Raw genomic sequence first — 27634 nt, forward strand, 5'->3', positions numbered from 1 at the left:
ACCTTGATTTCCATACCAAATTCCTATATTCCTGGGGCCTATTATTGATTTCATTCAAATTACAGATTTTGAAATTGAAAATTGAATAGTTATGACTGTACATCTCCATATACGATAAAATTCTTAATTGCAAATAAATCGTGGTAATATGCACAATTCTATTGCACTTTCATTGATTTGCAAACATTTAGTTATTACCAAAAAGTTAGGTCCATACAGTTTTTAGTTGTTGTTATTTCTGGCCGATTTCTGAATTTATTCCCCTAATGTTGTCTTCAACAGCAACTCATTTGTTCATTTGCGTAATTGATGTTTATACACCATTATAACCAACTGCGACATCTGTTGCAATGGAAGATAACAAATGTCTTGTCTTTCTATTATTTAGTGGTTTACGATAAAATAAGTGCGCCTAGAAGTAAACTACAAAATTTGAAATTATGTGTGATCTCTTACGATATCAAGAAGTTAAGGCATTGTTAATTTTACACATGTCTTGCAGAGGGCCAACTAAGTGAATAAGTACGTAATAGTAATGAAAAATAAGGATTTTTGTTGTTGTTATTTTTTGTGGTTCCAGGACGAATTTTCTAAAACCCGGCCTTATCTCGCACATTTGCATCAACAGTGACCCACTGGTAAAATTTCAAGCTCCTAGCTTTAGCCGTTTTGTCTGGGCGTTGATGATGAGTCAGTCAGTCAGTCAATCACTTATCACCAAGCTCATTTATATATGGCGAATAACAAAATTCCTTTACAATTCCATTTGAAAAAAATTAAAAAATTTTTTTACGAGCACATTTACGATTTTTGGTACAGAGGTAAAGGAAAAAAATCCGGTTTCAAATCTGCTCGCGTTCACGAAATTGGCCAATGCGCGCAAAAGTTATAGCGGTTTTTATTCTCATATAAAGAAAAAATATTTAAAAATATCTTTTTTGTTGTTATGAGAAAATGTATGCATAAATCTTTAACAGCAGTCCATATCTATTCGTAGATGTTTAAATAGTTACTAAATTTATTATTATTTTCGCGGAAAGTCAACAAATAATAAAACAATTTTGAAGTAAATCCAAATTATCCTGTCCCAGAATCCGTACAAACCCTCAAAAAATAAATTAAAGAATATATGCGGAATCTAGACAATGCGTAGAAAAATATGATACCAAATTAATAGAGATTGGGTACATAAATTGCATATTATAGCAACAACAAAAGAGAAAAACTTATTGTTGGAAAATATTGTTGCAAATATTTTTTTGGTTTGATTCTAAAAATTAGAAAAAAAAATATTTGGGAGTTCTCAAACTATTTTGCTAAAATCCCATAGAATAATGAATGTATACAGTTAAAACTTCATCAAAACATATGGTTTACCATCGCGAGAGTTTAACTGATTACTGTGATAACTTATAAGGGTAGGAAATTAAGAGTAATATTGAAATTACAATCATTCAATTAATATTATAATTAAAAAGCCTGTTATTCGCGAATTAGTTAAAGTCGGTTGATGCGCATCCGTTTTTGGATACAGCGAATCAATCTCTGTCAAAATTTATGCATATTTCGATGTTTCACTCAGGGGCCATTGTGTGCCACCAGTTGCATCATACACTGCAAAAAACCTTAAAGTTGGTAAAAGTCGCGCAATGTGCATACTATTTTGATGCGCATCCGGTTTCGTCAGCGCCTATCAAAAATACGTCCAAATATACCAATTTTAATTAGATTCTTCAAGAACCGCGGATGTGCCTCCACATTCTATTTTTGGTGAAAAACCAATATTACACGCGAATCTCTGTAATTTATGCCACGCGTTTTCGCAAATATTATAATCGCGTATAAAGGATTCCATTTACGTAAAAAAATTTCAAGAAAATCGCGGTTTAGTACGCGGATTTGTCGAAATAATTTCTTGCTGCTTTTCCTATTTGCAGGGTATCTATATCCGCGGTTTTAGTGGATGGATTCGATCGCGGAAGGTCTCATTAGATCCGTCGCGTAAAACAACTAAATTCACGCGGGGTACAAAGGAAATTGAATGGCACTTGTAAATTTTAAACCCAAAAAATAAGTTTTTTTAAAAAAATCACGCATCAAATATTTGCCTTTAGACTCCAATTACTAGGATGCTGTAAGGAGCACACTCATGAGATATGCATTAAACGACGTATAATCAGGAGTTTTATAATCCTAATGTGAGTTTTGAATATTATCTTGTTGCGCGTCCGAATTATTAAAACAATTCAAAAAACCCTGAAATTCCGGCCTCAAAATGTCAGCATCAATTTTAGGTGGATGCAGTGGATATATCGAAAAATAATACACTAGTATCATATTGCCCATGAAGTATTCTTTGAGTCTTTCTTTGGGCATATGTCTATAAAATGTAAGCTTAAGCCTAAAATCGGAAGGGAGCATAAAAAAACTTGTTGGCTTCAACCCATTTTTACCTATTTTTCTACATTGATGCCAACACAGCTTCCACGTAAATTAATTTTAATGGTCGACCTTATGGGATTCCTCCTAAAACACTTCAGTTTAAAGAATGTATATCATACTATATAGAATATGTTAACAGTTCGCGAATTCTGAAAGGGTGAAACTCGGATTCATCGATTGTAAAAAATTTTTGTTTTTCGCCATATATAGATGGGCCCAATGGCAAGTTTCTGAGATAAAAAGTATTAGATTCTTAACACTTTGGACCACTTGAAGAGAAAAATATTTCAATTTGGCAACGCTTCATTATGGCATACCGGGCTGTCAAAGATAGTACATCTTATATTGTACAATTTTATAAAACTTAGTCACAGGAGGAACAAAATTATTTCGCTCGACAATTAAACGCCATTAACATAATTAAGGGTTTTTCAAATGGAAAAAACGTGGGAGGGTGTGCCAATTAAGATTATGTTAACGAATTAAAAAAGTTAGATGTGATAAGAAATTGTAGGTGTAGGCATGTGATGTATTTTTTGTGTAGTCTGGAATATGTAGAACTCTCGGTATTGCGACGTATCCGCGAAACTATATATGTGGTAGAAAGTAATAGTGAGTACTATATGTGTACAAAATTAACCGCGTATGTCCACAAAAAAAATCCGGTTCGCGGGAGTGAGATACCCGTGAGAGCTGAGCTGCAAGCTACCGGACGGGTCACAGGTTGTGGATAGTGCACAGCCCCTAGTTGGGGCCAGTTGTGAATATATTGTATAAACAACCCCGAACAAGCAGCGGATGAGGAATAGGGTATGGAAGCTCCATAGCCCGAACACCTCATTGTCAGGACGAGTAGATGCCGTCCTTAAAATTAGCATCCAAACAACAATATCTCATCTGCCAATGAGCCAACTCGAAATAGTCGGGGAATAGGGTCAGGCAGATAATTGCATAATTATGGTCGGATTGTGTAAAAGGGATGGTAGCGGAAGCGGAAGCTTCCAGGAAGCCTACACCCGTGCTTAGTCGTTCAAGAGTGTCGGGCTCAACTAAGCTCTTCTTTGTCCTTACAAGCATTGGAGAAACCCTGACAAAATGTCAAAGTAACATGAATACAACACGAAGGAATATCACACATCTCCCAGGGGGTCACAGGCAAATGTCAAATCCCCCCGTTTCGACGGCAAGCTCCACAGGTCTGGGAGGGAGCAATTCATGTTTAGACAGTATAAAAGAAACCTCTACAAAGACTAAATTAACATCAACATTCGCATTTAAAAGACGCACCAAAATTGCGTGCTGGAATGTTAGAACTCTCTACGAATGTGGAAAATTATCGCAACTGGCAAAGGAACGTGAAAAAATGGGTATTGACATCTTGGGTGTAAGTGAATGCAGATGGAACGGCTCGGGACTACATCGACTACAATCAGGTGAAACTCTAATCTATTCTGGCCGGGATGAAAAGGATATACATAGCGACGGTGTTGCATTACTCCTAAGCCGAAGCACATCTACATCCCTTATCAACTGGAATCCAGTAAACGAACGCATATTGACAGCCAGATTCCACTCCAGAATACGTAATATCACCATTGTCCAAGTATATGCCCCGACAGAGACTTCAGTCTCAGACATTAAGACGAAATTCTATAGTGAATTAGATAAAGTTCTCTCCAAAACACCTAAGGGAGATATACTGATATGTATGGGAGACTTTAATTCTAAAGTAGGAAAAGACAATACAACCTACAAACACTGTATGGGTAAGCACGGAATAGGAGTACGAAACGAGAACGGAGAACTTCTATTAGAAACGTGTAGCAGACATGGCCTCATAGTAGGTGGTACTTGTTTCAAGCACAAACGTAGTCACAAAACGACATGGATATCTCCAGATAGGAGAACTGAAAACCAGATTGACCACTTTTGCATTAGCCGTAAATGGAAACATAATCTTTGTGATGTACGGGTAAAACGTAGTGCTGACATTGGCTCTGACCACCACCTACTTCTCGCGATAGTGCAAATGAAAGTAAGCGCCATCAAAAATACACATCAAAAATTTACGTCATCGAAGTTTGACGTAGAAAAATTAAAATACCCTCGTTATCAGGAAGCCGTAGAAAACGATTTAAATGTGATGTTAGAACAGGAGAATGTCCCAAACGAAGGCATAGAAGAACGCTGGGAACACATTAAAAATAATCTTTTACAAACGTGCGAAAATGTGCTTGGACACTATGCCCCCGGAAAAAAGGAATGGATGAGCCCATCAACTTGGAGCTTAATAGAAGAAAGAAGAAATCTGAAAATATCAAAGAACAATGAAAAATCGTCGCATAAAAAAATTGAATTGGAAAAGTTATACACAACAAAAAACAAGGAAGTAAGAACTGCTTGTAGAAGAGACAAAAGGGCATACACTGATGAACTTGCGATGCAAGCAAACGAAGCGGCAAATAGGAACGACACTAAAGCGGTCTATGATATAACAAAACGGCTAGCAGGGAGACATAAACCACATGACCGCCCCATCAAATCAAAGGATGGGACTGTTCTAACAAACATTGATGAACAAATTTCTCGCTGGCGCACGCACTTTATGGAAACATTAGATAACACTCCGAACTCTCCTTCAAACTTTAATATCATGTCCGACGTACCCATACCTACGTCTAATCAACTCAGCACCGAACCACCATCCCTCATTGAAATAGAGAATGCTATTAAAAGGCTCAAAAACAACAAAGCTCCAGGATACGACCGTATTCCCCCAGAAATAATAAAATGCTGTCCTACAAAAATATCACGACTTTTTTACCCACTATTCCAAGATATTTGGAGAGAAGAAAAACTACCCAACGACTTATTACAAGGCATTCTACTAAAACTGCCGAAAAAGGGAGACCTTTCCCAATGTAAAAACTATAGAGGGATTTCTCTTCTGTCCATACCTTCCAAAATACTCACAAGAATTCTTCTTAATAGAATCAACTACACGGTAGAAACAAATCTTCGGAAAGAACAAGCTGGGTTTCGCGCAAATATGTCATGTGTAGACCATATAAATACGCTCCGAATAATCGCTGAGCAAACAATAGAAATGCAAAGTAATATATATATGACGTTCGTGGACTATACAACTGCTTTTGATAGCGTATTCCGGTCCAAAATATGGGAGCTACTACAAACAACAGGTATCCCATCGAAGCTCATAAGCCTTATTAAAGCTCAGTATGACGGATTCCATTGCCGGGTCCTACACAATGGCCGTTTATCGGAACCATTTCGCCCAAAATCCGGTGTGAGGCAGGGTTGCCTACTGTCGCCGCTACTATTTCTTCTGGTAATTGATAATGTGATGAAGGAAACAATCGCAGGTAGCCGTCGTGGTATCCAATGGACTATAAGCAGCCATCTTGAGGATCTAGACTACGCAGACGACATTTGCCTACTATCCACCAAGCACTCAGATATGCAGTCTAAACTCGATGACTTAGTTGCCCACTCAGCGAAAGTCGGATTAAGAATTAACACCGCAAAGACAAAGGCTTTAGCAATAAAAGCATCAAACAACAATCATTTTGTCATTGGACAGGAACAAATTGAGTTCGTAAACAAATTTTGCTATCTGGGAAGCATGATCTCAACCGAAAGCAGTGCACAGGCTGACATTGAATTCAGAATTGGTAAAGCCAACAGCGCCTTCTTTCAATTAAGAAACATCTGGAACTCAAGGGTTATACTAACGAAGTCAAAAATCAACATATTCAAATCAAACGTTCTGTCAGTACTATTGTATAGTTGCGAATCATGGTTAACAACAACAACCCTTAACAACAAATTGCAAAGCTTCACAAACAGATGCTTGCGATCTATTTTAAAAATCTGGTGGCCAAATGTAATAAGCAATGAAAATCTGTACAAAAAATGTGATATAGAACCTATTCCCGTTATAATAAAAAGAAGGAAGTGGCAATGGATTGGTCACACATTGCGAAAAGAACAAGATGAGATATGTCGCCAAGCCCTAGACTGGAACCCCCAAGGGCACAGAAGGAAGGGTCGGCCAAAGACCACTTGGAGAAGAAGCCTGATGAAGGAAGTGGAGAGCAGCGGCAGTAGCTGGAATGAAATTAAACGTATTGCGAATGATAGAATAGTTTGGAAAAACTTTGTAAAGGCCCTATGCTCCCCAAGGAGTTAAGTGGAAATAAAGAAGAAGAAGAAAGATGTCCACAAAACTTATAGAAACCTATTAATAGATAGAGTGATACTTTAAAATTTGAATATTTTTATGTATTGAGCTGGGCTGGGAGTGGGACTTGTAAATATGAAACAAGTCGCCAAATTTGAAAGTAATCTTATCCCTGTTATACCAAGCATTGATTGTATGTTCAAGATCTCTAAATTTAGTAATAGGGAGTACAAACACCTACTTAATTTATAGATATTACCCGTAATGATAACGTTTTCAAAAATTGGACACCATCGCGGCATTCTACTTCCAAAACATCACTTAATGATAGAATTCACAATTACTATTGTATACCAATACGTCTAATAATATCTGATATTTCGCGTTTGGCTAAGCCTCCACCATTTTTCGGTATAAAAACTACCTATTGATCTATTCTCAGACCTTATCTATGAACAAAATTTTATCAAATTAGGTCCAGCCATTTCAGAGGAGCTCTATTTCGAAAATCATGGCAGATCGGATTTATATTTATCTGAACCGATCAGAACCAAATTTTCAGAACCAAATTTTTCAGGACTTCCCGTATCAAAATTTAAATATAAAATCGGATGAAACATATATAGGAAAACTATATCTATATCTGAACCGATTCCTACCACATTTTGCACATGTGTGTTATAAACATCGAAACGAAACTTAAAAGGTCCAGCTGCTTCCAGTGATTTGTTGCCTCAATAACCAGTCATTGGCCCATAATGGTATGTTGGCAATATAAAAATATCCGTCTTCATCGATGATGACGTCCCACGGTAACGCCCGCGGTATAAACGGTCGCAGCCCTCAAAATTATTAATGGGCTTTATAACCATTGAGTCCACCTTTAGGAAGAATATAGGTTTATTCGTTTCAAACTAGTGTGGGCACTGACTTTCGTTACATACAAAGCAAGATTTTTTCTCTTCCAAAGCTCATATCTCAGTTAATTTTGATTTGATCGACTTCTGATATACCCTAAAATAAAAAAAAATATATATTTGACAGGTTATGTAGTTGAGTCATATCAACGCAGCTTAAAGCCAGTTTAAAACCATCCTTGAATTTTTATACCCTCCACCATAGTATGGAGGGTACATTAAGTTTGTTTTTCCGTTTGTAACGCATTGAAATACTCAAATACTATAAAGTATATATATTCTTGATCAGGGTAAAATTCTGAGTCGATCTGTGCATATTCGTCCGTCTGTGGTAATCACTCTAGCAACCACAAAAATGGATATAGAACGCTGAAATTTTGGGACAATGCGTCTTTTGTTTGCAGGCAGGTCAAACTCGATGATGGGCTTTATCGGTCCACGTTTTGGTATAGCCCCCACATAACGGTACCCCCCGATTTACGGTATTTTGACGATTTTAGCTACATTTTCAGACCGATTTAGCTATAATTTGACATTTAGAGTTCTTAAGTGTCAATAAACTTATATAACAAAAGTTGTGGACATAGGTCCACGTTTTGGAATAGCCCCCATATAACGTTACCGCCCGATTTCAGGTATTATGACGTTTTAAGTAACATTTCTAGACCGAATTAGCTATAATTTTGATATTTAGGGTTCTTAGTGACCAAAAAACTTATATTCGAAAAATATGAACATAGGTCCATGTTTTGCTATAGCACTATATAACAGTACCTCCCGATTTTCGGTATTTTTAGAATTTTACCTACAAGTTTTAATCGAATTAGCTGTAATTTGAACATTTGACATTTGAAGTTCTTAGTGGTCACCACACCTCTCCACCAAAATAGTCAAGGAAGGTCCATGTATGGATAAAGCCCCCATATAACGGTACCTCCGATTTTCAGTACTTTGATGATTTTAGCTACAATATTAAACCGAACTAGCAGTAATTTGACATTTGAAGTTCTTAGTAGTCACAACACCTCTCCACCAAAATAGTCAAGAAAGGTCCATGTTTGGATATAGCTCCCATATAATGGTACCTCCCGATTTTCAGTAATTTGGCAATTTTAGCTACAATTTTTACCGAACTAACTGTAATTTCACATTTGAAGGTTGTAGTGGTCACCACACATCTATATCAACAATTTTCAACATAGCCTCAATATAACGATGCCTCCCGATTTCGATACTTTGAGGATTTTGGCTTAAAATGTTTAACCGAACGTAGGTCCATGTTTTGGTATAGCCCCATAACAAACCTCCCGATTTTCGTATCTTAGCTTTATTTTTGGACGAACTTTCTGTAATTTGAAATTTAAGAGCCAACAAAAATTATGCAACATAAATTGTTTATTTAAGTTCATATTTTCGTATAGCCCACATATAGGGGTACCTCCGAACTAGCTGTGAATGACATTTGAAGTTCTCACGTTATGTACTGATTTTCGTCATTTTGAGGATTTTAGCAACATTTTTTAATTGAATTAGGAGTTATTGACGTTAAAGGCTCAAAAACACCCCTATATAACGGTACCTCCCAATTTCTATCCCACCAAAAATTGCCAACATACATAGTTAGATATCGGCACCATAAAAAAGGGGCTCCCGAATGAAGCATTTTATGTACATTATCTGACATTTTAACGTACCCACTTAAAGTTGGGGACAGGAATGAAATCTAATTATTCCATTTTAGTTCAGAATATTTTATGGTGGAGGGTATGAAAAGTTCGTCCCGGCCGAACTTAACGCTTTTTTACTTGTTATTTTCTTAATTATAATCATATTTTACTTACATCCTAGCATAACCTTTAAGATTTCATCTGTTCCCAAAATGTTGTGTTTTTATTAATTTTTTTATTAGTATAATTGACAAAATATATATTTTTTATTATTTTGTAACAATTCTCAATATTATCTTATTTCAGTTTTTTATTTTTATTAAAATATATTCTAATTGAATGTATATGTATGTTTATAAAATATGGTGTTTTGATATATACCTACAATAAGTAGATATGTATATGAAAATATATTTATCTTAATTAATTCTATACTTAAATCTGTTAAATAATTGATGCTTTTGTTAACATAACAAGATTACGTGTTTCCTTGTCATTCCTTCATTTCCGGTATGTTGTATTATGAGTTTCATTTTTCTATCAATCTAATGGTGCATTCAGTTGTTGGATGGTGGTTTCTTTTGATTTTTACTTAAATAACAATTTTTTGATTACTTTCAGAAATGTGTAACAGTTTTAAAGAGTAACAAATCAACAAAATTGTACGTATGAATTTTTTACGTATTTAATTTTTTGTTCCTTTCAATTTTTTTTGGTTAATTTTTTTCTATGCATTTCTTATTTTATATTTTGTCTGTATTTGCTTCAGTTTTTGTTGTTATCTTTTGTTTGAGAGAGAAATGTGAGAAATGGTGATGGACATTGTGGCTGTTTGTGGTGATGTTACTGCTGCTGGTGATGATGGTTTACAATTTACTTTCAAAGATAATTCGGCCGAGAGACGCAGCAGAGCAAACTCATATTTTTGCAAATGTAATTGTGACGACCCTTTATTTGCCCTGGGTCCATTGGCGTCCAATGCGGTATGGCTTTCTACAAGAGAAATCGAACGAAAAGAAACAATCAAAGAATTGCAACGAGAATGAACCGTTTTAAGAAAGTTTTTTAAAGGTTACTTACTACTAAAAGACAACTACTCATAAACGATGGTATAAAAAAAGGTTATTTTAATACAAGCTTATTGTTGTTGCTATATCATTACATCAACTATATTTTTTTGTTACAAAAACTAAATTAAAATAGTTGGTAGACTCATATCTAACATACTCTGCAGATTTGCGTGATTTTTTTTTACACGTAGGTAGAAATTCACAAATTATCATTACGAGTACATACACGTTTGGTACTTTTATCATACGCAATCTTTTAATTTATTGTAAAGTGCTGCCACATAATTATTTCTTTAAATTTCCAAAATGTAACCGACAATTATTTTCCACAATCTATATTGACGCAAGACGGCTATGTCAAGCCAACCTTTAACTCTTCATTTACTGTGCAGCGCTAAATATGCATTAGCACCACTAGTACATTGGACCGTATAAAAATAATTTTTACATGTCACTCTTTTTGAAATCGAAAATATAGCAAACCAAGAGCTTCAATATTCACTTCCAAAGAAATTCATATTTAGCGCTGCACAGTAAATGAAGAGTTAAAGCTTGGCTTGACCATCAGTTGGTCCATTTCCTCCTGTGGGGAATAGTGGCCAAATTAATCCCCCGATATTGTCAGTTTTACTATATATTATCTCCTGCTTTAAAAAGCGTAAGATATTAACTTTTGAAATACAAGCCTTTCTATATTATTTTCTAACTTATTTTCACGGTTTCGTTGTTAAATTCTTTCCCCACTTAAGCAAGTTAAAATTGCCCACAAAATATTTTTTTGCCTATATATGAATATATTTTAATAACACTGAAACATTTTTGAGCTGATCGTGTGCAAACAACTTCTGCCGAGCATTTTATAAAAGTAGAGACCAAGTAGACGAAAACCTTATTTGGGTTTTGTTTTCTTATATCGGGTTCAGATTTTATGACCTCATCTAAACGTGGTTAAATATTGATCTTTTAAAGCAAATTTGGGATATATATCTGAAACCAATACGAATCTTGTTTTGACCGCTGCAGCAAACTTGTAGATAAGAACAAGAAGAAATTATTTGGTGGTTAATGAACTAGAAAAACTGTTCTTATTGTTCTTATATCTAAAATCTCCATCATTTGTATATATTCCGTAGCGAGTCTCCAAAACTGTAATATTTTTTATTTTTGCCTTATTAAGGCGAAGGCCATTTATAGTGATATTTAATTAATTCTCTTTCGAGTTGAGCTGTTAGGCCTTTAGAGATACATAGAAAAATTAGGAGTCTACCGAAGTCCCACGCATCCAACCATTACACTACGTTTCACGGGTGGTAAAGCCGATCTTCAGGTGTATTAGGATGTTGTTGTTGTGGCAGACGAAGGCAAAGCTTGGAAACTAGTATATATATCGCACTTTATTAGATAAAAGTATATGCGAAATTATGTCAGTTAATTGAAACTCCATACTTTTCCTATAGTCCTGCTTGGTAATCCTATTTTTTCAATGTTCACAAATACTATGGTAAGTTTTATTCCTGAATCATTAGTAATTGCTCTTCTATATCAGAAGATTTTATTTTTGATTTGATCATCAATTATTGTCTACTAAAGTTTTGACAAGTTGATGGTGGCTTAGAACGCTAAGACGCCGTCAACCTTGACACTCCGTTGTCGGAGACCCAGGTTCGAATCCCAGCCTGGCTCATGCTGAAATTATTTTTTATTTTTGCCTTATTAAGGCGAAGGCCATTTATAGTGATATTTAATTAATTCTCTTTCGAGTTGAGCTGTTAGGCCTTTAGAGATACATAGAAAAATTAGGAGTCTACCGAAGTCCCACGCATCCAACCAGTAAGTTTTATTCCTACATCATTAGTAATTGCTCTTCTATATCAGAAGATTTTATTTTTGATTTGATCATCAATTATTGTCTACTAAAGTTTTGACAAGTTGATGGTGGCTTAGAACGCTAAGACGCCGGCAACCTTGACACTCAGTTGTCGGAGACGCAGGTTCGAATCCCAGCCTGACTCATGCTGAAATTATTTTTTATTTTAGCCTTATTAAGGCAAAGGCCATTTATAGTGATATTTAATTAATTCTCTTTCGAGTTGAGCTGTTAGGCCTTTAGAGATACATAGAAAAATTAGGAGTCTACCGAAGTCCCACGCATCCAACCATTACACTACGTTTCAAGGGTGGTAAAGCCGATCTTCAGGTGTATTAGGATGTTGTTGTTGTGGCAGACGAAGGCAAAGCTTGGAAACTAGTATATATATCGCACTTTATTAGATAAAAGTATATGCGAAATTATGTCAGTTAATTGAAACTCCATACTTTTCCTATAGTCCTGCTTGGTAATCCTATTTTTTCAATGTTCACAAATACTATGGTAAGTTTTATTCCTACATCATTAGTAATTGCACTTCTATATCAGAAGATTTTATTTTTGATTTGATCATCAATTATTGTCTACTAAAGTTTTGACAAGTTGATGGTGGCTTAGAACGCTAAGACGCCGGCAACCTTGACACTCAGTTGTCGGAGACCCAGGTTCGAACCCCAGCCTGGCTCATGCTGAAATTATTTTTATACCCTATACCACAATGTGGAAAAGGGTATAATAAGTTTGTTTTCCCAAAAATTCATGTAACGCCGCGAAATATTCGTCGTAGACCCCTCATGTGGTATACCAAACTTCATATCTCGACGAGATAAAGCGATTTAGCGATGTGTGTCCGTCCGTCCGTCCGTCTGTCCGTCCATTAAAAATTGTAATCAAGCTAGAGGCCGCAATTATGGACCGATTGTCACGAAATTTAGTATGGAGGTCGGGTTTGGACCAGAATAGAACTGATTAGTTTTTGGCGATGATCGTGAAATGTTAAAGGGATGAAATGGACCAAAAACAAAATTTTTGCTCGATTTTGTAGCCGCTCTGTAGGTCGCAATAATAGTCCGATCGGCGCGAAATTTTAAACGTAGTTTTGGTTTGAGATGAAGAAGTAGCGTGCAAGTCAACGGTATGATCGGATAATATTTAGCGGGTTAAATTGATCAAAACTTTTGTGTGAAAATTGTTAAATTATCAAAAGCTAGCCCGGAAAGCTAGTGCACAGGGATAGTGGTATAGGGTATCACATGGTCGGCCCCGTCCGACTATAGTCTGTTCTTACTTGTTTATTTTTGCCTTATTAAGGCGAAGGCCATTTATAGTGATATTTAATTAATTCTCTTTCGAGTTTTTTTCTTAATGTGATCTGTGGGGAAAGTATTCGCTGGAAAGTAACACACAACTCAGCAGAACATTTTATTTCTGTAAAATACCTCTGCCGTGTTGTTTCTAGCATATTTTTCAATGACAATTTTTAAATATATCAACAATGTATTAAAATCTCCGATATAAGAATAACCAGCCTGTGCGAACATTGTTTCAAATATGCTTTGTAGAAGGTATGATATGAATTAGCGCTTAAACCACGTGAAATAAGCACTTTAGAGTTTTAGAATGTTCTGAATAATTGCAGGGCACATTATTTGGACAATTTTACGAAAGGTTACTTGGTCCAACTCCCAACACCTTAGCATCTAATGACCAGATTTCCAGAAATAATGTAAACTTTTCTATATTTTAAAGATTTTGGTGCTCTAGATTTTCATCTTTTTCTAGTTTGTCTGTTTGACATTTAAGTTCTACTACAATACTGGTGAAGACTGTAAAGCTAAATTCTCATTTGTTTCTGAGATAAAAGCCCGACCAACGCAAAAAAGGCTCGTTTTCCCCGGTTTACACAAAACCCGTCTAGGGTTTTAACGGTCTCAATGTGTACTTTCTGAAAATGCCCACCCGAATTTGAATGCATTACCAGTGTTGCTCATTGTAATCGATGTAATTTCTTAAATTAAAATATACATACCCAGATGTGTTTCATGTTTTGGCATGAACTCCTGCATTTTCGATAGTAACAATGCGATATCCTGTGAATCCTTTGTAATATTACATAGCTCTGCTTCTTTGAAATCCGGTGTTATTTGTTTGCGGACCAATATTTGGCTAATAACATTACCAATATTCCTGGGACCAGCACGATTTTCTGAAACGAACAGGAAGTATAAGTTATGACAAAATTAGTAGGTACCAAAATATGAATACCTTCTAACATAAGGATAAAAAAATCTTTGTTCTACCGTACTATACATTCTGTAATGATAAGGGGTTATAACAAGATGTTTTAATTTAGGGCTGTCCAGTGTGTATAATACCAGAATTATAATAGAAGGGAACTAGGATCCGGCCCGACTATGGCGTTGGTCATGATCGAATATCAGCTTACAAACAAAAAGTATGCAAACGTATGTTAAGTATTGGAAGAAATATTAGAGAATATAAATTTAATAAATATATGTCTTTGTCAAGGCTTAGAATGTAATTTTTCTTATTTACTGCTTAGCTGATTACAAGATTTAACCTGTTTTTAAGGATTTATTGAAAGTATCGCGATAGATATCAACATTCTTATGATCACTATCTTGAAAACAGTTTTTTTAAAGCCTTTTCTAATACCATCCACCATAATATGGATATATATAGGTAATCTTGATCAGGGTAAAATTTTGAGTTGATCTATGCGAGTCCGTCTAACCGTCTGTCCGGTTGTGGTAATCACTCCAGCCACAAAATTGGAAATAGGACGCTGAAATTTTAGGAAGATGCGTACTTTGCTTGCACACGCAGAGAAAAAATATTTTTCGCTTTTGTTGGAACAAAAATATCTTTTTTAGTTCCAAAAATGTGTTTGTTTTGTTCAAACATTGTAATCCAAATCCAAAAATACCATCTTTTGTTCCAAACATAGAAAACAAAAACAACTTTCGAATTTCTGCAATATTGTAAAAATCGTTAACAATACCGATTGTAGGAACTATCATAATCTAATTTTGTTTACAAAAAGTATTGTCAACCCAGAAAACCAGCCCAGGAATTTTTGATTTGAGTGTATATACTTCTCATATACACTTTTCGCATAACTTGGATATAAATGTCGCGTATAATATTGCAATCATTGATGAACACAATACATGGTTTGCTGCATTGGCTCACAACAAAGACAAACAAAAAGCCACAAGCACCCACCACAACATAAGGAATAATTAAACACCATAACAAACTCCGGTATAACACCAAACCTCAAAACACAATGAAGATAGAAGAATGAAACAAAACAGAAACAAATAAAAACAAGAGTCTCCTTGTTGGTATACATACACACAAAAACAAAGATAAAGGCATTATGTCATACAAACAAAACTCACCATAATTGTTTTTTTTTTTCAACACGGCATCGAATAGCGAGAGAAGAGAAAAAATTGCCGAAGAAAAGAGAGAACTATTGTCCAGTTGACAAAAACAATTTTTGGATTTAACAAAACCCAATTGTTGGAATCACAATACTACATTTGGAATTTAACAATATCTTTACAATACATATTTTGCTCTTCGAATATTGTTGGATCAATCATATTTTTTTTCTCTGCGTGCAGGCGAGTCAAGTTCGAAGACGGACTATATCGGTCTATATTTTGGTATAGCCTCTATATAACGGTGCCGATATTTTGACGTTCTTAACAACATTTTTAGACTGAATTAGCTAGTGTTAGCCATTTTGCATTTGAAGTTCTAAGTGGAAAAAAAAAACGTATCCTCCAAAAACTATGGACATAGATCCACATAACGGTAGCGTCCGATTTTAGGCGATTTTAACTGTGTAGATACATTTTCTACAGAATTAGCTATAATTTGAAATTTAGGGTTTTGCAGTGGTCAAAAAATGTATCTACAACAATTGTAGACGTATGACCATATTTTCATTTTTTCAGCTGATCGAATTAGGTAGAATTAAGTATGTTATTGGTTGACAAACTAAGTAGTGAAAAAAGTCTCCTAAAGTTGTGGGGATTGGTACATTCGTTACAGAAAGGAAACTGATTATTCCATATTACTTCAGAATGTTCCATGGTGGAGATTAAGATTAAGATTTGAGTCTTTCACACAATCGATAAAAATTTTACATAGTTTTTATAATATCTAGAAATACTTAAGACTATAATGTATGGTCGAAATTTACAATATTTCTTTGTGTTCAGCACCATGCTTTAACATAAATTGAAGAAATTTCATGGTTGAGGGTATAAAAAGTTCGGCCCTGCCGAAGTTTACGGTTCGTTACTTGCTAATACTAAGGACCTGTTTATAGAATATTTTGGTATTACGTAAACGGATAGAGCTGAAATCTTGAAATTTGGAATGCAAATCAAGGTTAGGAAGATGAGTTGATACAAGGAGGTGGTTTTGAAAATGTGCACTCATGTGTACGAATAGTACTAAATGGTACTAAATTTGGTACAATTTGAATTAGGGCGAACCGATAAAGTTGGAATTCTGAAATTTGTGAATTACTATTACTGTTGGAGTGTAGGTTAGAGATATGGAGGTAGTTTTCGAAGTTCGTACATATGGGTACGAAAGGTACTAAATAGTACCAAATAAGGTGCAATTTGGATTTGGGGGAACGGATGGAGCTGGAATCCTGAAATTTAGAATTAGGATTACTGTCGGGGTGTAGGATAGAAGTATTTTGGAAATTCGTACTTTTGGGTACGAAAAGTACTAAATGGTACCAAATTTGGTACAACATGAATTTAAGTGATCGGATAGAGCTGGAATAGTGAAATTTGGAATTAAGATTACTATTGGAGTGTGGGATTGGGATACTTTTGGAAATTCGTACTTATGGCAACGAAAAATACTAAATGGTACCAAATTTTGTACAGTTTGGATTTGGGTGATCAGATACATTTGGAATCCTGAAATTCGAAAGTAAGATTACTTTTGGAGTGTTGGATAGAAGTAGGTTTGGAAATTCGGACCTATGGGAACAAAAAGTACTAAATGGTACTAAATTTGGTACAATTTGGAACATGGTGGTCTGATGCTGCTGTAATTCTGAAATTTGGAATTAAGATTACTGTTCGCGTGTAGGATTGAGGTAGTTGTGGATATTGGTACTCTTGGGTACGAATAGTACTAAATAGTACCAAATTTGGTACAATTTGGATTTGGGTGAACGGATATAGCTGAAATTCCGAGATTTGGAATAAGGAGTACTATTGGAGTGTAAATAGTACTAAATTTGGTAAAATTTAGATTTCAATGATGGGATACATTTGGAATCGTGAAATTCGGAATAAAAATTTTTGTTGGAGTGTTGATAGTCCCAATTTACATTAGGCGAGTTTACTTGCGGCAATTGGCAGTTTGTAGGTGAGAGAGGGTGCTGAGAGGCAAAGGGTTACCATATGCCTCACCTCTCTCTCCAACAAAATGACAATTGCCGCAAGTAAACTCGCCCAATGTAAATTGGGACATAGAGGTAGGTTTGGAAATTCGTACTTTGGATACGAATAGTACTAAATGGTACCAAATTTGGATTTGAGTTATCGGATGTATCTGGAATTCTGAAATTCGGAATTAAGTTTATTGTTTGAACATAGCACTGAGGTAGTTTTGAAAATTTGTACTTATGTGTACGAAAAGTACTAAATGGTACCAAATCTGGTACAATTTAGATTTGGGTGAACGGTGAACTGGAATTCAGAGATTCGGAATAAGGATTGCTGTTGGTGTGTAGTATTGATGAAGTTTTTGAAATTTTTATTTTTATGGGTACGAAAAGTACTAAATGGTACCAAATTTTAATTTATGTGATCGGATACATTTGGAATCCTGAAATTCGGAATTACGATTACTGATGGAGTGTTGAAAGAGGAAGGTTTGGAAGTACGTACTTTGGATACGAAAAGTACTAAATGGTATCAAATTTGGTACAATTTGGATTACCGTGATCGGATGCAGCTGTAATCCTGAAATTTGGAATTAAGATTACTGTTGGCGTGTAGGATTGAGGTAGTTGTAGAAATTCGTACTCATGGGTACGAAAGTACTAAATGGTACCAAATTTGGTACAATTTGCATTTGGGTGAACGGATATAGCTGGAAACCCGAGATTTGGAATAAGGAGTACTGTTTGAGTGTAGGATTGATAAAGTTTTGGAAATGTGTAGTTATGGGTAGGAAAAGTACTAAATAGTACTAAATTTGGTACAATTTGGATTTCAGTGATAGGATACATTTGGAATCGTGAAATTCGGAATTAAAATTGATGTTGAAGTGTTGATAGAGGTAGGTTTAGAAACTCGTACTATGGATACGAATAGTACTAAATGGAACCAAATTTGGATTTGAGTTATCGTTTGAACATAGCACTGAGGTAGTTTTGAAAATTTGTACTTATGGGTACGAAAAGTACTAAATGGTACTAAATTTGGTACAATTTGGATTTTGGTGATCTGATGTAGCTGCCATCCCCAATTTTGAATTTAAAATACCTGTTGAATTGTAGGATTGATAAAATTTTGGAAATTTTTAGTTATGGGTAGGAAAAGTACTAAATAGTACTAAATTTGGTACAATTTGGATTTGAGCGAAAGGATAGAGTTGGAATCAAGAAATTTGGAATTAAGATTATTGTTGGAGTGTAGGATTGAGATATAGTAGTAGTTTTTGAAATTCGTACTTATGAGTGCGAAAAGTACTAAATTTGGTACAATTTGGATTTGAGCAAACGGCTAGAGCTGGAATCTTGAAGTTTGGAATTAAGATTACTGTTGGGGTGTAGGATTGATGAAGTTTTGGAAATTCGTACTTATATGTACGAAAAGTACTAAACGGTACTAAATTTGGTACAACTTGGATTTGAGCGAACGGGTAGAGCTGGAATCAAGAAATTTGGAATTAATATTACTGTTGGAGTGTAGGATTGAGATATGCTACAACTTGGATTTGAGCGAACGGTTAGAGCTGGAATCTTGAATTTTGGAGTTAATATTACTGTTGGGGTTAATTTTGGAAATGCGTACTTACACGCAGAAAAATTTATGTTAGAAATATGTTTGGATCCAAACAAATATATATTTTGGACCGGTTGCAAACAAATATATGTTTGGATCCAAACATAATATGTTTGGGTCCAAACAGATATATGTTTGCAACATTTTGTAACATATCTCAATTTGATATGTTTGGGTAAAACATACTTTTTATGTTAGAACATTTTTTTCATGGGTGGAGAGAGGATGTTTGTCAACGAGAGTAATAACAGTGCTCTCGCGGCTGTGGAATGCTGCTTTATAATAAAGAGTTGTGTGTATTGTATAATAGAAGACGTAGAAGCGAAGAAGGGGGCTTTGGTGGCATGTATGCGTCAAACTCGTGTGTTTCTTGTTTTGTTGCTGTTAACCAACGAAGAAGAAAAGAAGAAATGATATGAATTATATTTTTTTCTTTCTTCAGTGTTTTAGTTGCCTTTGTAGAGTCAAGACGGTAAAGTGAGTGAATAAATCAGTGTTTTGTTTTTTCTTAAAGAAATTGTGTTTTTAGTAAATTAAATGCCCAATACATTTTATAATTGAATCGGAAAGTTGAATGGAATTATTTTATTGGACAAGGAAGAAATCGCATTTAATATTGGTAATTACATACATACTTATGTACATATATTTGAAATATGGCATATCCATATTTATTTATTACATTACATAATCATTTGATTCTAGATGCCGATTCCCCACTGATGATTTCAACTATGAGGGCAATTTGTTTTATTTCACAACTAAGGAGGAGCGTTCAACTACGTTTCTATATATTTTTGCTTTTTAAAAGTGTAACTATTTACAAATTATTTCAATCAGTTTTTCTTTTATTAAAGTGTGTTATGTATTTCTTTGGAATTTTGTATGTACCTATGTGTTTGTTGTTCTTTTGCCTTTTAATAAAAAACCACAACATTTGTGTGTATACTATAGAGATAGCCAGTGAGCTCTTACTGAGAGCAAGTGAGCACACATTTTAAAGTGTTTTACATTGAATTTTACGCTCCCTTGCTCTCAGTAAGCGCCCACTGGCGCATGTGTTTTTCTTTTTTTTTGTGCATTTTGGGTTTGTATGTTTTTGCACCCAAACATATAAAATGTTTGCAACCAAACATAAAATTGTTTGCACCCAAACATAAAATTGTTTCCACCCAAACATATCTTTGTTTGCACCCAAACATATATATCTTTGCACCCAAACATAAATATCTTTGCACCCAAACATATATATGTTTGCACCCAAACATATATTTGTTTCCACCCAAATATATATATGTTCTCAGACCCAAACATATATTATGTTTGGGACTGTTGCAAACATATATATGTTTGCTGCAAAATATGTTTGGGACATATGTTAGAGAGGCCGATTTTTTTTTTTGCGTGTAGTTTTAGAAATGCGTACTTATGCTTACAAAAAGTACTACATTTTGTACAATTAGGATTTAGGTGAAATTATAGCGCTCGAATCCTAAAATGTACATTTTGTGGTACAATTTTGTATTGGATGAACGGATAGATCTGGATTCGTGAGATTTGGAATTAAGATTATTGTTATCATTTGCTTATAACGTCCGATTTAAGAAATATGTGCCATAAATATGTATACGTAAAAAGTTGTGAATGGCACAGGATTTGGTACAATTTGTTATTGTGTAATGGGAATTTTGAAATAATAGGAGGAGGTTCGTATGTATATATTTACATGTAAAGTACTAAATAGTTCTATAATTGGGGGAACAGATAGAGCTAGAAATGAGGATGGCGGTTGTTGGGTTAGGCCGTATTTGCGCTGAGAACCTAAATTAAAATATCTCAAAAAATGTGGATTGTTCTTGATGTGTAGGCGTGACAAAAATCGAACTAAAGTGGTACGTATTAGTACACAAAATGTTTCCACCATTCTATATTATATATTGTTCATTTGTTTTATATATTTAACGCATACGAAGTAGCGGGCACTTTGCTAGTAATATATATTTGTATATAAAGAACAAATAGGAAAATACTATAGTCGGACAATGTGATACCCTACACCATAATCCATCTACTATTTAAAATGGACGGACGTTTTATCGCGTCGAGATTTGAAGATTGGAATACAAAAAGGGGGCTTAAAACGAATATTTCGCGGCATTTCATGCATTTTGCGCAAAACAAACATCAAATACCTATTCAAATGGTGGTTTACGGTATAATAATAACTACTTACTTTTTCACTTGTGGCAATAATATCTGTTCGGTGTTTTTGAAAGCTTCTACACATGTTCGCCGTAATTTTCGTATTTTTTCTCGTAACTTTGAACAGTCTTTCGCTTGGCCCACATGTATTAGGAGGTCACGAAACAAAACCACATGACTATTTATTTCAACAATCAACTGAAAAGGGAGAAAAAATAGATTATTACTGGAATTCTGCAACTCATGTTTTGGTTGCCGACAGAAATCGATATAGTTAAATTTATGAATGATTATTCTGGTCGTTAACTCACCGAAAATTTTTTTTATTTACCGAAATTATAATTTTACCGATTATTTTCGGTAGCCAAAAAAGTGTTAGAGCTTTCAAAGATTGGATAGAATTGAATATGAAAATTTGTAGGTCCAGAATATGGTATTGTCAATGGTACAGTTAAATTAAAATCCGTAATGCCTAATATATTCCCAAAAACACCATTATCGAGAGATGTATATAATTGTGGAGAATAAAACTATTGCGTATAACGGAGACAATCTGTCGCAAAACTATGGAATTAACTGAATTTTTGGGCGGAGTGGACAACATGTTGGGACATTTCACGGGCTTTCCCTATGAACAACCCGCTATTAAAATTACAAATTTAATCTGGATGTATCATGGAAGTTAGTCATATCGATCGTTATCGAACCCTCCAACCATTTAAGTTGGTCACCATAGGACTTTTAGAGCTTTCGGGCCTTCTTGTCGAGAAGTGAATAAGAAAGACCATCGTCGGTAATAATTTTAAAACTATTCTCGAACATTCCTAGGGTTGCACTGAAGAGAAAAATCTGAGCTTTTGTAAAGAGATACTTGATAGATTTGTCCGGTAAAGTCCATCCTCGAACTTGAATTAAGTTTGAGATAAATATTACGGTATGCAAAATTTGAGTCAATGTCAGTTATTCCTTTCGGTAATTGCTGTGCCCACCTGACCAGAGCTGTTGTAGGCGAGTATATGTTTTCTGATAAAATTTCCAGGTCAGGAAGCATGGACTTGATTAAGAATAAATTGTAATCAGGGCAAAAAAGCAACAAACATTCTTTCAACTGTACATAAGCAAAACCTTTGAAATTTAGTGAGGAAAAGTATAGTCATTCATAAAATATGAACTACGTTGGAAATTAATATTAAGATGTTCAACGTTTTGACCTGTCCAATTCATAAGTTATCGTACTCAACAATAATTTTGGTAGGACCATCAGGGCCATTATATCAGGAAGTATGGACATAAAAAATTACGTCATTATAATCGAAACCACAAGGGCAAACTTTCGAAAAAAATCTAGAACGTTTCTCTTAGGTAACCGAAGGAGTATACCGATATAGTCGATTTACGAACTTGATTTACGAAAAATATAACCGTGTTTGGAAGAAATAACAATGTATAGACCAATTCTGTTACTCCCTTCGAGTTATTGTATTAATAAATCTGCCATACATACAGGCGGACATACGAGTTGACATTCTAACCATATTTTTGATCCGGCTGGTCTTCCATTCATGTCAAATACCCCAGTAGCTCCAGATTGTTTACTGGTTACCTTTCTATCTACTCACAGTGCTTTAGACTTGTGAATTTACAGTGGGGTTATCATAGGTTGGGCCCAATTTTCCCCTCATGGCATTACTAGTATCACATAAAATAGACTATGGGTTGCTTTTGTTGCCTGAAAAGTTTTGTCCATAAGTATAGTTTGAATTCGTTAGTTACAGGTACTTAGTTATTATAACCTTCCCCATAATATGGAGGGTATAATTAAATTTGTCATTCCGTTTGTAAATCGCCGAAATATTCTTAGGAGACCCTATAAAGTATATATTATCTTGATCAAAGTAAAATTCTTAGTCGATATAACCATGTCCGTCCGTTTGTTGAAATCAAGATACAGCTCGCAATTTTTAAGATAGAGCTTTGTAATTTGGTATAGACGTATCTATTTATAAAGCCCCCATAGAACAGTACTTCCCAAGTTTAGGTATTTTGAAGGTTGTGGCCTCATTATTCCACCGAAATGACTGAAACTTGATATTTGGTCTTGATATGGGGTATTAAACGTTCCATATGAAATTTGTCGGTATAGGCCCACGCGTTCATAAAGCCCCCGTAGAACGGTATCATCCGAATTTCGGTATTTTGAAGGTTGTGGCCACAGCAACCCACCGAAATTGCTGAAATTTGGTATTTCGTCTTTGTTGGAGTTAAAAGCCTTTCTGAATGAAATTCTTCGGTATTGGTCCACGTTTTGATATAGCCTCCATAGAACGGTACCTCCCGATTTTCGTTATTCTGAAGGTTTGGATGTCAATATCCCACCGAAGAACGGAAATTTGTTATTTAGTCTTCCATGGTGTTATAAAATATTCAAGAAAAGAATTATCATATCTTACATAGAACTTTACCTCTTGATATTTCAAATAAATTCTCATAAAGAAGGTTAACCCTGCAAAATGCTATAATATAAACATGGTCTAACCTACCGAAATTTCTGAAAGTTGGAATTTAGTCTTCTTTGGGGGTATTCAACTTTCCCCTCTTAATTTGTAGGTATAGGTCCACGTTGTCATATAGTCTCCCTTTATACAGGTCCACGCCTTAATATAGCCCCCCATAGAACGGTACCTCCCGATTTTCGCCATTTTGAAGTTTGTAGCCCAAACAACACACAGAAATTGCTGAAATTTGGTATTTAGTGTTTACTGGGGGTATGCAACTTTTCCACAGCAATTTGTCGGTACGGGTCCACGATTTCATGTAGCCCCCATAGAATGGTGCCTCACGATTTTCGGTATTTTGAAGTTTGTGGCCCCAACAACCCAACGAAATGGCTAAAATTTCGTGTTTAGTCTACGTTGGAGGTGAAAACCTTTCCGATTGAAATTCGTAGGTATAATGACACGTTTCGATATAGCCCCCATAGACCGGTGCCTTCCGGTTTTAGTAATTCTGAAGGTTGTGACGTCAATATGCATCGAAATGACTAAAATTTTTTATTTAGTCCTCCATAGGTTTAAAAAATATTCCAGAAGACAATTATCAGTATAGGTCCACGTCTTCCCATATCCCCCCTAAAAACGTACATCTTGATTTTAGGTATTTTGAAGGTTTTAGGTACATTATCTTACCGAAATATCGCAAATTTGGTATTTAGTCTTCTTTCCACCAAAATTTTTTCGATATAGATCGACGTTGTGATTTAGCCCCCATAGAACGGTACCTCCAGAATTTTGGTATTTTGAAGGTTTGCCATATTGTTTTACCGAAATTGCTGAAATTTCGTATTTAGTCTTCCTCATAAACGGAGGGAAACTAATTGTTCCATTTTACTGCATGCACAAGTCGTGGTGGAGGGTATAACACGTTCGGCCCGGTCGAAATTAACACCGTTCTTACTTGTTTTGATTATTTTTAAATTTCCGCGAAAATAAAAACTAATGTAAGATATACTTAAGCAAAACTGATTTAAAAAATGCGGATGTGCTCAAAAAATTTTGTTTTAAATTTTTTTGAATGGAGTTGTAAACTTGATCTCAATAATTTCCGTAAGAATGATAGATTTAGCAGAGCCAAGTACGTGGTAGTTAGGACCTTTTGACATAAGGCCACGTGACTTACTGGATCAAAAGACATGAAACTATATTAATTAAATTTTGATATATGGAAGTCATTCAGCAAGTTTGTTGAATGCAAAAGCAAAAGGTAGCACGCGGTCCACTTTTTAAATAGAAAACAAGTAAGAAAAGCGACCCCACCGAACGGGCCGAACTTTTTATACCCTCCACTACAAGTTTCAGCCATTTCGGTGGATTAATGTGGCCACAACCTTCAAAATACCGAAATTCGGAAGGTACCGTTCTATGGGGGCTATATGATGGCGTGGACCTATACCTACAAATTTCTGGGGGAAAGTTTTATACGCCTAAAGAAGACTAAATACCAAATTTCAGCCATCTCGGTGTGATAATGAGGCTAAAAGGTCAAAATATCGAAAATCGGGAGATATTGTATTGTGGGCCTATATAAATATTTTATGGTAGAAATGTTTCTTAGCCTCTGGAAACACAAAATACAAAGTTACAACCGATTCTTTGGTCAAATGGGTCTAATACATTCAAAATATATTAAAATGACGTGTACTTTATAAGGGGCCTTATGTGGGGTCTACACCAAAACGTGGACCTATATAACCCAACTTTGGTAAGAATGTTTTCTGGCCTCTGAAGACACAAAATACCAAATTACTACCAACTTTGGTAGGAATATTTTTTGCCCTCTGGAGACACAAAGTACCAAATTACAACCAATTCGGTGATAAAATGGGCCAAATATCTTAAAAATTCCTTAAAACGACGATACGTCATTTTGTATGGGGGCTATACGAAAGCGTGGACCTACATAGCCCGCTTTCAATACCAAAAGTCCTACGTAAAAATAACATATTTTCCCAAAAATTCAACAACCTACGTCAATCCGTTCGGGCCCTAGAGTGATTTCCACAGACGGACGGACATGGCTATATCGATGTAGAATCGCACGCTGATCAAGAATATATATATATACTTTGTGGGGTCTACAATGATTATTTCGAGTAGTTGCAAACATAGTGACAAACTTAATATACCCCCATCCTATGGTGGAGGGTATAATAACCTCCACGGACACTTTATTCCAAATGTGGTTTAAGTGTTTTTATTACAGTGTTTTATTTTTATTTAACTTGCTTGGTGTGTGTTTAGTTCAAATCTGGTAACTCATTTTTAACACGGTTGCAGTTGACCAATCGAACTAAAACTTTGCACACTTTTCAGATTTGGATGACAATACACGAATATGAAATCAAATCCAATATTGGTCCATTTTTACACTGTTTTACAGTGTTTTATCTAATTTGCTTTTCAAATCTGGTAACTCATTTTTCACACAGTTGTAGTTGACCAATCGAACCAAAACTCTATACACTTTTCAGATTTGGATGACAATACATGAATTTGAAACAAAAACCAATATGGTCCATTTTTTCCTCTAGCTCCCATCTAGCGGTACCACTCGATTTAAGGTATTTTATCGTCATTTTAAGCCCGTATAGGCTGTTTTTTGACAACTAGGGTTTCCAGTGGTACAGAAACATACCCATTAAAAATTATGGACATAGGTCCAGGTTTTGTTATATCCTTTATCATCATGAATTAGCATTATATCTTTGTTTGTTGTTTTTGTAGAGCACTTAAGCAACAGTGAACAAAGATATAACGCTAATTCCTGATGGCCCACAGAGTCTCTAACAAAAATTTCATCACGCCATAACGCGGACGTTCGACTCACGGCGGATCTGTCCTTCGGGGTTCATAATATACTCACCAAGGCCTTTCTTCCTAAGAGGAATTTTCCCGTGCCCCAGACTTTCACCTCCATTTTGTTGCACAGTGTTATCTAATCTAATCTAATCTAAAAAAATGTGTTCAGCTAAAATTCTCAAAATACCGAAAATCGGGAGGTACCTTTATATGGGGGCTATACCAAAACATGGACCTATGTTGACGATGTTTGGTGGAGATGTTTCATGACCACAGAAAACCTCAAATGGCAAATTACAGCTAGTTCGGTTAAAAATTTTAGCTAAAATTCTTACCGATTAGAGATGGGCGCGTGCTTAAAAAATTAGGCACGAACATGCACGGACACGGACCAAAATTTTTATGCACATTCACGCACAAACACGGCGTTTTTCGAGAAGGCAAAAAGGAAAAGCAGAGAAAACGATATAGGTGTACATTTATTTTTGCAAAAAGTATTCATGTGTGCTTCTAATTTTTCTATTCTTATTTAAAAACATTATTTTGTCCAAGTTAGAACTCAAAAGTCTAGTCTTTCGTTGAGAATATTTTCAGATGCGGAAAAAATCTCTCGCTCGTTGCTGAGCTGACGAGTATAGCCAAGAATTTCCTGGCTAATTGTTTTAAATATTTTAGATTAGACTGTATCCAAAAGTTTAAAACATAAGTCTGGCTAGATACGGCACTCGATAATATGTATCAATTGGAGACTTTTTCATTTTTCGTCTTTTGCAAAAAGAGTATATTTGCGTTACCCTCCGAGTAGATTTTGTATTTGCTTCTCCCATGAACAAAA

The 27634-nt window shown here is 35.2% G+C and overlaps 1 pseudogene; it reads right to left on the reverse strand.

The window, feature by feature from the left end:
- Positions 1–10005: 10005 nt before the first annotated feature.
- LOC141392435 (uncharacterized) lies at positions 10006–26917 on the reverse strand (annotated as a pseudogene).
- Between the last annotated feature and the right edge of the window lie 717 nt (positions 26918–27634).

Source organism: Musca autumnalis, unplaced genomic scaffold, assembly GCF_047663935.1.
Source record: "Musca autumnalis isolate F117 unplaced genomic scaffold, ASM4766393v1 scaffold_2, whole genome shotgun sequence".
In the NCBI taxonomy this organism is placed as follows: domain Eukaryota; kingdom Metazoa; phylum Arthropoda; class Insecta; order Diptera; family Muscidae; genus Musca; species Musca autumnalis.